Source organism: Saccopteryx leptura, chromosome 6 (assembly GCF_036850995.1).
Source record: "Saccopteryx leptura isolate mSacLep1 chromosome 6, mSacLep1_pri_phased_curated, whole genome shotgun sequence".
Taxonomy (NCBI): Eukaryota; Metazoa; Chordata; class Mammalia; order Chiroptera; family Emballonuridae; genus Saccopteryx; species Saccopteryx leptura.
The window spans coordinates 135,998,300-136,013,503 of NC_089508.1; the positions used below are offsets into that span (position 1 = coordinate 135,998,300).

Consider the following 15,204-nt stretch of genomic DNA (forward strand, 5'->3'; position numbering starts at 1 on the left):
GGGCAAGGATTTGTTTAAATAAGTCAGCTTCAATAAATATAATAATAAAACCTGACCTGTGGTGGTGCAGTGGATAAAGGATTGACCTAGAATGCTTAGGTCACCAGTTTGAAACCCAAAAGTTTACCAGTCAAGATATATATATAAGAAGCAACTATGATGTATTGATGCTTCCCTCTCTTCCACCTGCCCCTTTTACTGTGTCCCTACTCTCAAAAATTCAATAAATCAAATGAATCAATAATAAGTCAGCTTCTCTCTTACTTCGAAAGTGTACTTTCCCTTTTCATTGAAGACTGAAGACAGAGTTTGCCTGGCTGGAGCTAAAACACCAAAGATATCTTGCTGGAGCAGAATGGAGCAGACCAGTGCAGGACAAAGCAGACTGGTAGAAAGCAGAGCAGACTGAATCAGCATAGGGCAGAGCAGAGCTTAGCCTGCTGGATAGGCGCCTGGCTCCAGGGATCATTCACTCAGGGCCTCCTAACAGCAGTGCTGTTTCCACAGCCATGCTGTATATCACAATCAAGCTGTTCCACAGCCATGTTGTATTCACAGCTGAGCTGTATCACAATTGAGCTGTTACACAGCTATGCTGTGACACAATTTAGCTGTTGCATTGAATAAAGTTTCCTTTTTCACTGCATCTCATAGTGGGGATTGAGGTTGGTTTTGAATTTATGCCAATGACTTTGGTTGACTCTCCAATAAGCCAGGCAGGTCCCAGCTGACAATAATTGTCAATGGGTGGCTTAATGGACAGGACTGACTTCTTTATAAAAATGTGTCATAAAAGTTGTTTTCACCTTAGCATCTTTTACCCAAGTTAAATCTACTATTTAGACTCCTGTATTATAGGTTATTCCAAGAGGTTATTATTTTAAGCCCTTAGTTTTAAAATTTTTAGGTAGTTTGTGCCTACTACCAATTTATTTCTTACATAATTTCCTGTTACATAATTCATAGTGATTGAAAACTTGGTAATTTGGGTAAGACATTAAGAAGTTATATAAAAACATAGATGGGAGGCATATTTTCTATATGCTTGTACACATCAATAATAAACTCTCAGGATGACATCAGACTAATGGCAGCAAGAGATACACCTGACCACTCTCCATGAAATCTCCCCATGAAATTTCAACAAATTGAATAGCTATAATGCAGAAAAGCCACTCCAGCTAGGCTCAAGGCTGGCCTGAAAGATCTGCACACTAAATGACTAAAGGTGGAAGGAGTTGTGGGGGTGGTGGAAGAGAAGATATACTTGTGGTAGGTTACAGAGAGGAGACAAGTCCAGACTATCTGGGTTTTCATATGATGGGGCTCCAGAGCAGAGGGAAGACCAAAACAAGACTGTCTGGGTTTTTGTCAGCTGGGGCTACAAAGAGGGGAGAAGACTGGAATGACTGGGTTTCTTTCTACCTGGAGGAGAAGTGAGATTGAGGGGATAACTCAAACCAGCAGCAGAATTAGGGATCATAGCCAGTGTTCCCACAGTTGCCCACAGCTCACACTCAGCACAGAGACAAATGTGGCCCCTCAGCCTCCCAGAACCAGCCTCCCTCACCTCACGGGATACAGAAAGAGGCAGAAACAAACCCCATAGCTAACTCTCCAGAACCACCATCTCCCCTTAAAAACAGAGATGCTCTGTTTATGGTCCCTTTGTCTGTTAAGATGTTGAGAGGAATGTCCAGGAGCCTGGGATGGCCATTACTAAAGCCTTAAAGCCCTCAAAACACACCCAACCCACCATCTCAACTGCAGCACCACCTACATCATTACAACAGCAATATCCCAGCAAAGATCAACTCAAGAACTTCAGAGTTAAAACTTGAAATTCAGTGCCACTTACTGGAAGAACACCAAAAAAACTCTTGAAACTGAAATCCTTTGTATTATTCTTTTGAATTTTATTTTATTTTATTTTATTTTCTGTATTTTTCAGAAGTGAGAAGGAGAGAGGCAGAGAGACAGACTCCTGCATGTACCCAACCAGGATCTACCTGGAAAACCCACTAGGGGATGATGCTCTACCAATCTGGGGCATTGCTCCACTGCAACTGGAACCATTCTAGCAACTGAGGTGGAGGCCATGGAGCCATCCTCAGTGCCTGGGCCAGCTGTGCTCCAATGGAGCCTTGGCTGCAGAAGGGGAAGAGAGAAATCGAGAAAAAGGAGAGGGGGAAGGGTGGAGAAGCAGATGGGTGCTTCTCTTGTGTGTCCTGGCCAGGAATCAAACCCAGAACTTTCACATACCAGGTTGATGCTTTACCACTGAGCCAACCAGCCAGGGTCTAAATTTCATTTTAATTTTTATAATTTTAATTCTTATTTTTTGTGGCTGTTTTTTTTTTTCTTTTTGCTCTTTATTATCTGTAGGGGTTTTTTTAACTTCTTTTTATTTAAAAAATTTATATCTTTCATTTTACTTTTCCATTTTTATTTTTCATTTTTGTTAGGTGTTTTTTGTTAGAGTTCTTAGCAATACCACTCTCAAATGCCAACAAGGCAGATTAAAACAAATACCATGCTACACAAGAAAGAAACATGGTTCAAAAAGAAAATGAAAAATCTCCAGAAGCAATCTCAATCATATGGAGAACTAGGAGTTAAACAATGGAAAATTCAAAATTGAAGTTCTGAAAATACCTATTGAGATGTGAGAAAACACTGATAGGCAATTTAATGAGTTCAAAAAACAAATTAATGAACAAAATGAGTACATCACCAAAGAGATTGGAACTTTGAAACACAGAAATAAAAAACTCAATTCATGAATTAAAATGAGAAAGTAAGTTTATCTAATAGAACAGGCCAGATAAAAGAGAGAATAAATGACATCAAGTACATGCAACTAGAGATGCTACAGAGAGAAAGAGAGGCTCACAAATTTAAAAAAATTATAGGGCTCTACAAGACTTGTTTGACTCAATCAGAAAGAGCAATATAAGAATAATGGGTGTATCACCAGCTATCTCACTTTTAGAAATATATCCTAAGAATATTAAATCACTGATTCAAAAGATGATATGTACCCCCATGTTTATTGAAACATTGTTTACAATAGCCAAGATCTGGAAACAGCCCAAGTGTCCATCAGTGGATGAGTGGATTAAAAAGCTCTGGTACATATATAAAATGAAATGCTATGCAGCCATCAGCCATGAAAAAGAAGAAAATCTTACCTTTCCCTTTGGCATAAATGGATTTGGAGATTATTATGCCAAGTGAAATAATCAAGGTAGAGAAAGAAAAATATCATATGATCTAACTTATATGTGTAATCTAATTAATAAAGTGATTGAGGAACAAAATAGAGGCAGAGGCAGGGTCACAGGGAGCAGTGACAGCTGTCAGAGAGAAGGGAGATGAGGGAATGGGATCAGAGAAGGTGAAGGGATTAGTGAAATTATAAATACATAATACATAGATATAGATAACAGGGCAACAAATTACAGAAGAAAAGATAGTAGGGAGTTAGGGGGAGGAGTGTAATGTGGGGCATGTTGTTGGGGGTTGAGGGTGTTATATTGACTGGGACACTTGAATCTGTGTGAACACAATAAATTAAAATTAATAAAAAAATAATAGATATATCAGAAGAAGAAAAGAGGGAGAAGAAAATGGAGAGTCTATTCAAACAAATAATTGATGAGAACTTCTCAAGCATATGAAAAGAGTTATATCCTCTAATCCAAGAAGCAAACAGAATACCAAGTTACCTCAAACCAAAGAGACCTTCTCCAAGGCACATTGTAATAAAATTGCCTAAAATTAATGACAAAGAAAGAACCCTCAAAGCAGCTAGGGGAAAAAACAGAACACATAAAGGAAGCCTCATAGGTTATCATCTGACTTCTCAGCAGAAATTCTGTAAGCCAGAAGAGAGTGGAACCAAACATTCAAAATACTGAAGGAGAAGAATTACCAGCCAAGAACACTATATTTATCAAAATTATCTTTCAAATATGAAGGAGAAATAAAAAACTTTTACAGACATACAGAGCTAAGGGAATTTATCGCCAGAAAATCCCTATTGCAGGAAATACTCAAGGGGGTTATTTTATGAGATACAAGGAAAAAAAAACAAATCAAAACTATCAGTGAAAGTTCCAGCAAGGTTACAATAAAAACATGGATAATCTGTGCCAATAACATAAAAGGGGAGAGGAAAAAGAACTGCAGTAACAAAGGAGGATAGAGGGCAAAAGCATTCATAAGACAAAGGATTCTTATACATATGAAAATTTTTACTTCATAACCTAATGGTAACAATCCACAAAGAAACAAATATTGAAACACATCTTAAACAAATAAGAAACAGGGGAAAGAAGTATGAAATATCAATAAACAAAAACAACTGACAGAAACACAAGAGAAGAACCAAACAACACACAGAGCTACCAGAACACAAAACATAAAATGACTATAGGAATTCCAAAGCATCAACAATTACCCTATTATGTAAATGGACTTAACTCACCAATGAAGAGGCACAGAATAGAAGACTAGATCTAAGAGCAAAACCCAACCATATGCTGCCTCAAAGAGACATACCTAAACTATAAGGACAAAGTAGAGCCAAAGTGATACCCAAAGAAAAGCAATTGTAACCATACTAATATCTGAAAATCCTGACTTCAAGACAACAAAGGTAACAAGAGACAAAGATGGACACTTCATAATGGTGAAGGGGCATTGTATCAAGAAGACATAACACTTCTTAATATATATGCACAGAATCAGAGAGCATCAAAATATATAAGACATCTACTAAATGACCTAAAAATAGAAACAGACAAAAACATAATCATACTTAGAGATATCAACACACCATTAATGGCTTTAGATCAATCATTTAAACAAAATCAATAAAGAAATATTGGCTTTAACAAAAGGACATAATAGACATTTACAGGACATTCCTTCCCATAACATCAGATTATACATTCTTTCTCAGAGGGCATGGAATAGTCTCAAGGATAGACCATATGTTAGGCCACAAAACTAACATAAACAAATTCAGAAATATTAAAATTATACCAAGCATATTCTCTGACAATATGGATTTGAAATTAAAATTCAACTGCAGAAAAAAAGTAATGAAACCCACAAAAATGTGAAAATTAAGCAACATACTTCTAAAAAATGACTGGGTCAAAAAAGAAATAAAAGCAGAGATGAAACATTATATACAAATGAGGATGACAATAAGATATATCAATAATTCTGGGATGCAGTGAAAGCAGAAATAAGAGGAAATTTTATATCATTAAAGGTTTATATCAAGGAACAAGAGAGATCAATAACATAACATCACATCTTAAAGAATTGGAAAAAGAACAATGATATAAACTTCCCTCTTACTACTGCTTTTGCTGCTTCCCAGAAATTTTGATGTCATGTCATTTTTATTTGTCTCTATATATTTTTTGATCTCTGCTTTTATTTCTTCTTTGATCCAGTCATTTCTTAGAAGTATATTGTTTAATTTCCACATTTTGTCAGTTTATTTCCTTTTTGTATTGAATTTGAATTTGAAAGCCTCATGATCAGAGAATATGCTTGGTATAATTTCAATCATTTTGAATTTGTTGAGGTTAGTTTTGTGGCCAAACATATAATTTATAGTTGAAAATTTTTCATGCACATTGGGAAAAAATGTATAATCTGATGCTCTGGAATGAAATGTTCTGTAAATATTCATTATGTCTCTTTGGACTAGTATGTCATTTAAGGCCAATATTTTCTTATTGATTTTTTGATTGGATGATCTTTCTAAAGCTGTAAATGGTGAGCTGAGATCTCCAATATAATTATGTTTCTATCTTTAGATCGGTTAGTAGATGTCTTATATATTTTGGTTCTCCCTCATTCAGTACATTTATATTAAGAATTGTGATTTCTTCTTAATATAGTATCCCATTTACATTATAAAATATCCATCTTTGTCTCTTGTTACGTTTGTTGTCTTGAAGTCAGCATTGTCATATATGAGTATGGCTATATCTAGTTTTCTTTGGATATTATTTGCTTGGAGAATCATTTTCCAACCTTTACACTTTGAGTCTACTTTTGTCTTTGCAGCTTAGATGTGTCTCTTGAAGGCAGCACATGGTTAGGTTTTGCATTTTGATACAATCTGTTACTATTTACCTCTATAAGTGAATTCAGTCCATTTACCTTTATGGTGATTATTGACACTTGAAAATTCCCTCTAGCTATTTTATGTTTTGTTTTCTGTGAAGTCAGTGTCTCCTTTGGTTTTTATCTTTTGTGTTTCTGTCAGTTGCTTTTGTTTGCTTGTATTTCATACTTCTTTCCCCTATTTTCTATTTTATTAAGCTAGTGTTTCAATATTTTTTCCATGGGTTATTGCCATTACATTATTAAGGAAAAAAATTTATATATACAAAAGTTTTTGTCTTCTGAGTGCTTCTGCACCTCATCCTTCTTTGTTACTACATTATTGATATTATTTTGTGATTGTTGTAAAATGCAGTTTTTACCATAATTTCCCATTAGGATAGTATTAAACTGTATGAGCAATGATGGTAGTCATCATTCCATGGGATTATATAATAAAAATAAGATAACCTAGTAATATAAATGTCATTTGTTTTAGCAAATATTTATATAACATTTGTTCTAATGTAAAATTGTTATATTAGAAATTGTTTCTAATGTAAAATTTATAAATCAGTATGATTGCTGTAGGTTTGTGTCACATGTTTATTTTTAATCACCCCAAGTAGAGTTTAGACTTCTTGAGGTCTAGAGTCTGTGACTCAATGTTAACTGTACAAATAGAAAAACTTCCTTGCATATAACAAAATAGTGATCAAAAATGGCAACTGACAGTGAAGTTGTTAGCCATACTGCTTACAAAAACATAACAGTCCTGGTGAAAACATGCCCACATTGATATAAATGGCTATAACATGGTGTCATATAAACCAGTGGTCCCCAACCTTTTTAGGGCCATGGACCAGTTTAATGTCAGAAAATATTTTCACGGACCGGCCTTTAGGGTGGGACGGATAATTGTATCACGTGACTGAGACAAGCATCAAGAGTGAGTCTTAGACGAATGCAACAGGAAATCTGGTCATTTTTTAAAAATAAAACATTGTTCAGACTTAAATATAAATAAAACAGAAATAATGTAAGTTATTTATTCTTTCTCTGCGGACCAGTATCAAATGGCCCAGGTATTGGTCCATGGCCCAGGGGTTGGGGACCGCTGATCTAAACCATATGGATCATTGACCTGACTAGATCTTTTCAACTAACCAGAGCTTTGAATAGCCTTCTAGCTCCTAAAGCTTTCCCTCACTCCTACTGCATTACTAGAGAGAAGAAAAAGCATGTGTCAGAATGCTAATGATGGAAGTCAAATAGTTTGCTAAGAACCCAGCTTTCTCTTCTGTGTCTCTCTGTCTTCAATTTTGGCTGCAAAGTATTTTCCACAAAAAACTCTCAAGATTAAAAAAAGCCATTCAGTTCACATTTGTGTCCATTCCCAGAGTAGAATTGCAAAGCAGAATGTCCATTCACACTGTTACTCTTTTGGAGTAGTGCCTCAACCCCTTATTCAAAGCCTTCTACTTATACTACAGACCTGTCAGTACCAGATACATGGCTGGCACTTCATCAGTTTTTCTGAAGGGCCATCTTTTGGGGAGCACATGTAAACATCATTTTATAGATAAAGAGTCTCAAGAGTCTAAAGAGTTACATGGCAGAAGACTGCAAACCTACACGTTTTTTTATTTGGAAATCATCTGCCAAAGTGTGTAATAGGGAAGTAAATCCTGACACACCCTGCTCATGTAAAGTCACCTCACCAAGCTCAAAGTGGGTTCTTAAAAACTTACAACAGGACTAAGTGCTTAGATTCTCTGTTATGTGTACTCAGGGTCACTTTTTGTTTTAGATGCAATAATGGGAAGAATTTGGAAATGATGTGTTAAAATGATGCTTGAGAGAGGTCTTCCTGATAAATGGAAGGAGTTATAAATTCAGAACAGGCAGTAGTCAGACTCTGACTCTGAAAGCGAGGGCAGAGATGCAGAAGTGGCTGAATGTGAGGAACTGATCTAAAAATCAGTCAGGACCTGGTGACGGGTGGTACAGAGCAGGGAGCAGGAAAAAAGGCAAGGCAGAAAAATTTAAAAAAAACTATATTTCTAGTATATGCCGGGACAACTGAGCAAAAGCAGCAATCATAACCATACAAACAACATACCATGACACAGAGAAGATGGAGAAGAAGGCCGCATTAGTAGAAACTATTTTGGCTACAGTGAGTGGTTGTTCCAGGCACACTACTCTATTTTTCTTCCAATGGGGAGCTTAAATAAACTAGGAGCTTCATAGCAGAATTGTGCCAGAGATCAAGACAAAAATGTCTTTCCTGCAGAATTACTACTTCTTGCCCTTGATTCTGGGCAATTGAGGTTTCAAACCTCAATTTTGGAGGATTTATGATAGAAGCAAACAATATACAAGAACTATAATAACTCTTTCTCTCTTTCTAAAGACTTAAGATTCACCAGCTAAGCCTGAATGCACATGTTAAACAATAGTCATTGTCAGATGACATCAGAGTAATGGTGGTGTGGAAGATACTCCACACCACCATTACATTTCAAGGATACTTTTTCCTTGAAATTTCAACAAATCGAACAACTAAGCACAGTGAAGGAAACCCAGCTGGGCTCACAGATGCACATGAAAGATTCACACACACCAAATGGACCAAAGGCAGGACAGGTTCAAAAGGAGAGGTAGAAATTAAAATGCACTTATGGTCAGCTCTGAGGAGTCAGACCCACTGTGACAGGGTTGTTGTTTGTTTCTCTATGGTGAGGAGGGAAGTTCAGGCTGTTTAAATTTTGTCTGAGGGGTTTGGAGAGGAAAACTCAAATTGATTGGGTCTCCTGCCAAAAGGAGCAGTGAGATAGAGGGGCAGAGTGGTAGATAAACCAAAGGGCCCAGAGCTCGAGGTCAGGACCATTGTTCTTACTATCTGTCTGCAGCCTGCACTCAGCAGAAACAGAGAAAACTAAAATATTATCCCCAGCCTCAAAGATTCTGCCTCCCTCACCTCCGGTACAAAAAGTGGAAGAGATAAACACCAGAGCTACTCTCTCCCCTGTAGGAAAGAGGTGCTCCAAGTCTGGTCCCCAGGTCTGTTGAGATGTGAAAATGAGTATCAGGAGGCCTGAGATTGCCATTGCTACAGCCTTAAATCTGGAAAGCTGAAGCTGTAAAGTAAAGCCCTCACAACACACCCCACTGACCAACGTGACTGTGGCCCTGTCTACAACATTGAGACAGCAAAATCTCAGCAGTGTACAACCCAGGAACTTCACAGAGTTAAAAGTTGTATGATAGCAACACCTACTGGAAGAAACCTTTCAAAATTGAAATTTATTTTTCTTTTTTCCCTTTATCCCTTCTTTTCTTGTTCTTTTTTTCTTTTGAATTTTATCTTTTTAAAATTTTATATTTTTATTCTTATTTTCCATGATATTTTGTTATTGATGTTTTTGTTTCTTTGTTTTGAATCTTTACTCCTGTGGTTTTTCTTCTTGTTATAATTTCTTTTAATTTTTATAGCATTTAAAAAACTTTAGTATTTTACTTTTTAGTAGTTTATTTGTTAGAGTTCTTAAAAATACCACTCTCAAATGTTATCAAGGAAGAAAAAATCAAATATCATGGCTACACAAGACAGAGACATAGTTCAGAAAATAAATAAAAAATCTCCAGAAGAAAAATCTCCAGAAATAAAATCTCAATCACATGGAAGACTTGGAGTTAAATAATAGAGAATTCAAAATTGAAGTCCCGAAAATACTCAATGAGATGCAAGAAGACATCAATAAGAACCTTAATAAGCTAAAAAAACAAATTAATGAACAAAATGAATACCTCACCAAGTAGATTAAAACTTTAAAAACAGAGATGAAGAACAAATAAATGAATTGAAGACTGAGATAGCAAGTTTGGCTAATAAAGCAAGCCAGAAAGAGAAAAGAATCAGTGACATTGAGACAGTCAACTAGAGATTTTAAAAAGAGAGGAGGAGACTCACAAATTAAGAAAATTGAGAGAACTCAAAAAGAATTGTTTTACTTTATCAGAAAGAGAAAATTATGAATAATGTGTGTATCAGAAGAAGAAGACATGGAAGAGGGAATGGAGAGCCTATTTAAATAAATAATTTATAAGAATTTCCCAAGCCTATGGAAAGATTTAGAGCATCAAATCCAAGAAACAAATAGAATGCTGAGTTACTGCAACTCAAACAGACCAACTCTAAAGCACACTGTAAGAAAATTGTCAAAAATCAATGACACAGAAAAATCCTCAAGACAGCTAGGAAAAAGAAAATAATAACATATAAAGAAAAGTACATTCAGTTATTGCCAGACTTTTCAGCAGAAATTCTAGAAGCTAGAAGACAGTGGACTCAAACATTTAAAGTACTGAAAAAGTGGAATTACCATACAAGAACACTATATTCATCAAAGTTATTCCTTAATAATGAAGGAGAAATAAAAACTTATACAAACATAGAAGAGTTGAGAAAATTTATCACCTGAAAACACCCACTCAAGGGGGTTATTAGACTACACAAAAAGAGCAAAACAAATTAAAACTACAAGTAAAAACTTCAACAAGGTAATAATAAAAACAAAGATAATCTCTGACAAAAATAACATAAAAGGAGAGAAGATAAATGTATGCAACAGCAAAAAAGGATGAAGTGCATAAGCACTCATAAGACAAAGAACTCTTGTCCATATAAACATTTCTTTCATAAACCTAAAAATAACTGCACATAAAAAGCCACTACTGAAATGCACAGCTTAAAAAAAAAAAACAAGGGAAAGATTTATGGAATATTACCAAACAAAAACAACTGACAGAAACAATAAAGAGAACAACCAAACAAGACAGAGAGCTATCCAAAAGCAGTATATAAAATGGCATTAGAAATTGCTCAAATATCAATAATTATACTAAATGTAAATGGATTAAACTCACCAATAAACAGGCACAGAGTAGCAGTATGGATCAAGAAGCAAAATCCAACCATATGCTGCTTTCAAGAAACACATCTAAGTAACAAGGACAACAGCAGATTCTAAGTGAAAGGTTAGAAAACAATATTACAAACAAATAATATCCAAAGAAAAGGAGGTGTAGCCATACTCATATCTGACAATTCTGACTACAAGACAACAAAGGTAACCACAGACAATTTATCATTTCATAATGATAAAGGGGACATTGTATCAAGAAGACATATCACTTCTTAATATATATGCACAAAATAAGTAAGCACAAAAATAAATAAGACATCTACTAACTGATCTAAAAATACAAACAGACAAAAATACAATCACACTTGGAGAACTCAGTACACCATTGATGGCTTTAGATCATTCATTCAAACAGAGAATCAATAAAGAAATATTGGCCCTAAATGACATTCTGGACTAAATGGACATAATAGACATTTATAGGACATTTCATCCCAAAGTATCAGATTATACATTCTTCTCCAGTTTGCATAGAATATTCTCAAAGATAGACTATATGTTGGGCCACAAAACTAACATCAACAAATTCAGAAAGATTAAAATTATACCAAGCCTATTCTCTGACCATAAGGCTTTGAAACTAGAATTTAACTGCAAAAAAAAGTAAACAAACCCACAAAAATGTGGAAATTAAACAAAATACTTCTAAAAAAATGGCTGCATGAAAAAATTAAGGGCAGAGATAAAAAATATATACAAACAAAAATGACAACACAACATAGCAGAATCTCTGGGATGCAGTGAGAGCAGTCATAAGAGGGAAGTTCATATCATTACAGGCTTATATAAAAAAAACAAGAGAGAGCCCAAGTAAACAATCTAACATCACACTTAAGAAACTGAAAAAGAAAAACAAATGCAACACAGAACCAGCAGAAGAAAGGAAATAATAAAAATTAGAGCAGAAATAAATTAAATATAGAACAGAAAAACTATAAAAAAAAAGTAATACAATAAAGAGCCGGTTCTTTGACAAAAACAAAAAAATGACAAACCCCTGGCAAAACTCACTAAGGAAAATAGAGAAAATATTCATATAAACAAAATCCAAAAAGAAAGAGGAGAAATTACCACAGATATCATAGATATACAAAGGATAATTGTAGAATATTATGAAAAACTATATGCCACCAAATTCAACAATCTAGAAAAAGTGTATAAGTTCCTAGAACAATACAATCTTCCTAGACTGAATCACAAAGAAATAGAAAGTCTAAATAGACCCATAAAATAAAAACAACTATCAGAAACGACCCCAAAAATAAAATTCTGGGTCCAAATGGCTATACTAGTGAATTCTACCAAACATTCAAAGAAGATTTGATTCCTATCCTTCTCAAAGTCTTCCAAAAAAATTAAAGAAGAAGCAATATGTCAAAACACATTTTATTAAGTCAACATAACCCTCATACCAAAACCTGGCAAGGACAACACAAAAAAAGAAAACTACAGACCATTATCTTTAATGAATACAGATGCAAAAGTCCTAAACAAAGTACTAGCAAGTTGAATACAACAAAATGTTAAAAAAAAATACAGTGATATCTTGGTTTTTATCCATAATCCATCCAAAAACAATCAAACAAAAACTGAGGCAATTATTTTCATTTGAATCAATATAAATCCAATTAACTCATTCTAGACACTCCAAAATACATTCCAAAAAACACGTCACACCAGATACTGTAAACGCAGTAATCACCTACATGTAATTGTAGTATTAGGTCTTGCAATCAATAAAAGAAGCACAAAAACACTGGAAAGCAATGGAATTGTTTGGCTGGACACATAGGGTGATGCTCACACAATGAGAAACAATGGCACACTGATCACGAGAGTGCATGGGTTGTCTTTTGTTTTTGCAAAATTAGCAGCAAGGCCACGCAGGCACGCTGACGAAATCTGAGGCAACCAACAAAAACTGAGACAAATTATTTGTGAAAAAAATTGACGAAAACCAAAACTGACAATAACCGAAGTCATAAAAAATTGAGGTATTATTGTAATACATCACAATCAAGTGGGATTCATTTCAGGAGCACAAGGATGGTTCAATGCCGGGGTCCAGCCCTGGGGGAAAGGATCCAGGGGTCCCACAGGAAGAGACGGTGTCGGCACGAATCGAGTGAGAGAGCCGAATTCTTTTCTTTCTCTTTATTCTCCAGTTAGCATTTACTGCCAGGCATCTCTCTCAATTGCTGGTCTAGCTTTCCTTTTATGCACACACACTAAGTTACAATCACATGGTATTCAGAATACATTGATTAATCATTGTTTTTGTTTCACTATGGTTACATTTTCTAGGTAACAGTTAATTCATTTCTATAAACTGTAAGTCATTCAAAGTACAATTATACAATAACTTGAACAGCAATAACAATATTGATACAAACTTCCAAAAGGTCAGTACTGATTAATAACTCTACCTTGCCTAGGATACTATTGTCTAGTCAAATTTTATTTATTACTATATTCATACACTAATTAAGTTCTAACTTTACTTTTCTCAGAGTGTTCCACCACCTGCAGGTCAGGTATGCAAGAAGAATGGAAAGTTTCTTTACTCTACCACATGAGAAGGCTAGGGAGGAAAAGTGATGAATTAAGTGAAGGCTGAAATGTGCTCTGTGTATAGTTACTGTTTCCTACCTATTCATAAGTCACAATCTATTCTTTCTAACATGATTAATAAGAAGAAATTCTCCTACAAACTTAACCCTTTACGAGGGATATCATAGCCAGCCTCTTATGTCTATGAGCCCAGTTCAAGGGGCTTACAGGCTTTTCTGTGGAATTCACACCCTCTGTCTCATTTCCAAAGAAATTACTATGAATCTACAGGGAAAGCACGGTACTATTATCCCTGTGCCATAAATGATAGCACACACCCAGAAAAGGGGGGATATAAGGCCAGATTAATTCAAAAAGGTCAAAAGGGGGAAGTATCATTGTGCCTTTCCTTTGCGGTGACTTTGTCAACCCGCAGCTGTTAGTCTTCACTGCGGTGACTTTATTAACCAGCAGCCATTGGTCTTCTTCTGCTGTGACTTTGTCAACCAGCAGTTGTGGATCTTCTTCTGCTGTGACCTTGTTAGCCAGCACTAGTGGATCGGCTCCCGACAGTTCAATGTAAGAAAATTGATCAACATAATATACCACATCGACAGAACAAAGAGAAAAATCATATGATCCTATTAATAGATAGTGCAGAAAAGGCACTCGATAAGATATAACATCCCTTTATGTTTAAAAGACTCAATAAAATTAAAAAAGAAGAAAAGTACCTCAAAATAATAAAGGCCATATATGACAAAACATCAGCTAATATCATACTAAATGGTGGAAAAATTAAGGCTTTCCCTCTAAAATCAGAAACAAGATTAGGCAACCTCTCTCTCCACTCTCTCTTTTTGTTTTCACAATACAGAGAGAGAGAGACAGAGAAAGGAACATACAGGGACAGACAAGAAAGGAGATGAGAAGCATCAATTCTTTCTTGTCGCACCTTAGTTGGTCCTTGATTGCTTTCTCATATGTGCCTTAATGGGGGCAGGGGGGGTTACAACAGAATGAGTGACCCCTTGCTCAAGCCAGAGACCTTGGGATTTAAGCCAAGTGACTTTGGGCTCAAGCCAGCAATAATGGGGTCATGTCTATGATCCCACACTCGAGCCAGTGACCCCCAGCCAGCTCAAGCTGGTCAGCCCACACTCAATCTGGATGAGCCAGCACTCAAATGAGCAAACTTGGGGTTTCAAATCTGAGTCTTCTAAGTCCCAGGCTGACACTCTATCCACTGCACCACCAACTGGTCAGGCTCCACTCCTATTCAACATATTACTGAAAGTTTTAGCCAAAGTATTTGGCAAGAGAAAGAAATAAAAGGCATCCATATCGGAAAAGGAGAAGGTATCACTTTTTGCAAATGACATGATCCTGTATATAGAAAACATCAAAGACTCCACCCAAAAACTGTTACAAACAATAAACCAAACCAGTAAAGTCACAGGATACAAAATCAATGTACAAAGGTGCATGTGTCTTTACATACCAATGTTTTTGAGTTTCTTGAATAGATACC

The 15,204-nt window shown here is 35.6% G+C and overlaps 1 protein-coding gene across 2 annotated transcripts in view; it reads right to left on the bottom strand.

Annotated features, from left to right (window-relative positions):
• The window catches only part of HECW1 (HECT, C2 and WW domain containing E3 ubiquitin protein ligase 1), a 512,769-nt gene that overhangs the window by 350,138 nt on the left and 147,427 nt on the right, over positions 1-15,204 (bottom strand). The gene's annotated exons all lie outside the window — the stretch shown is intronic.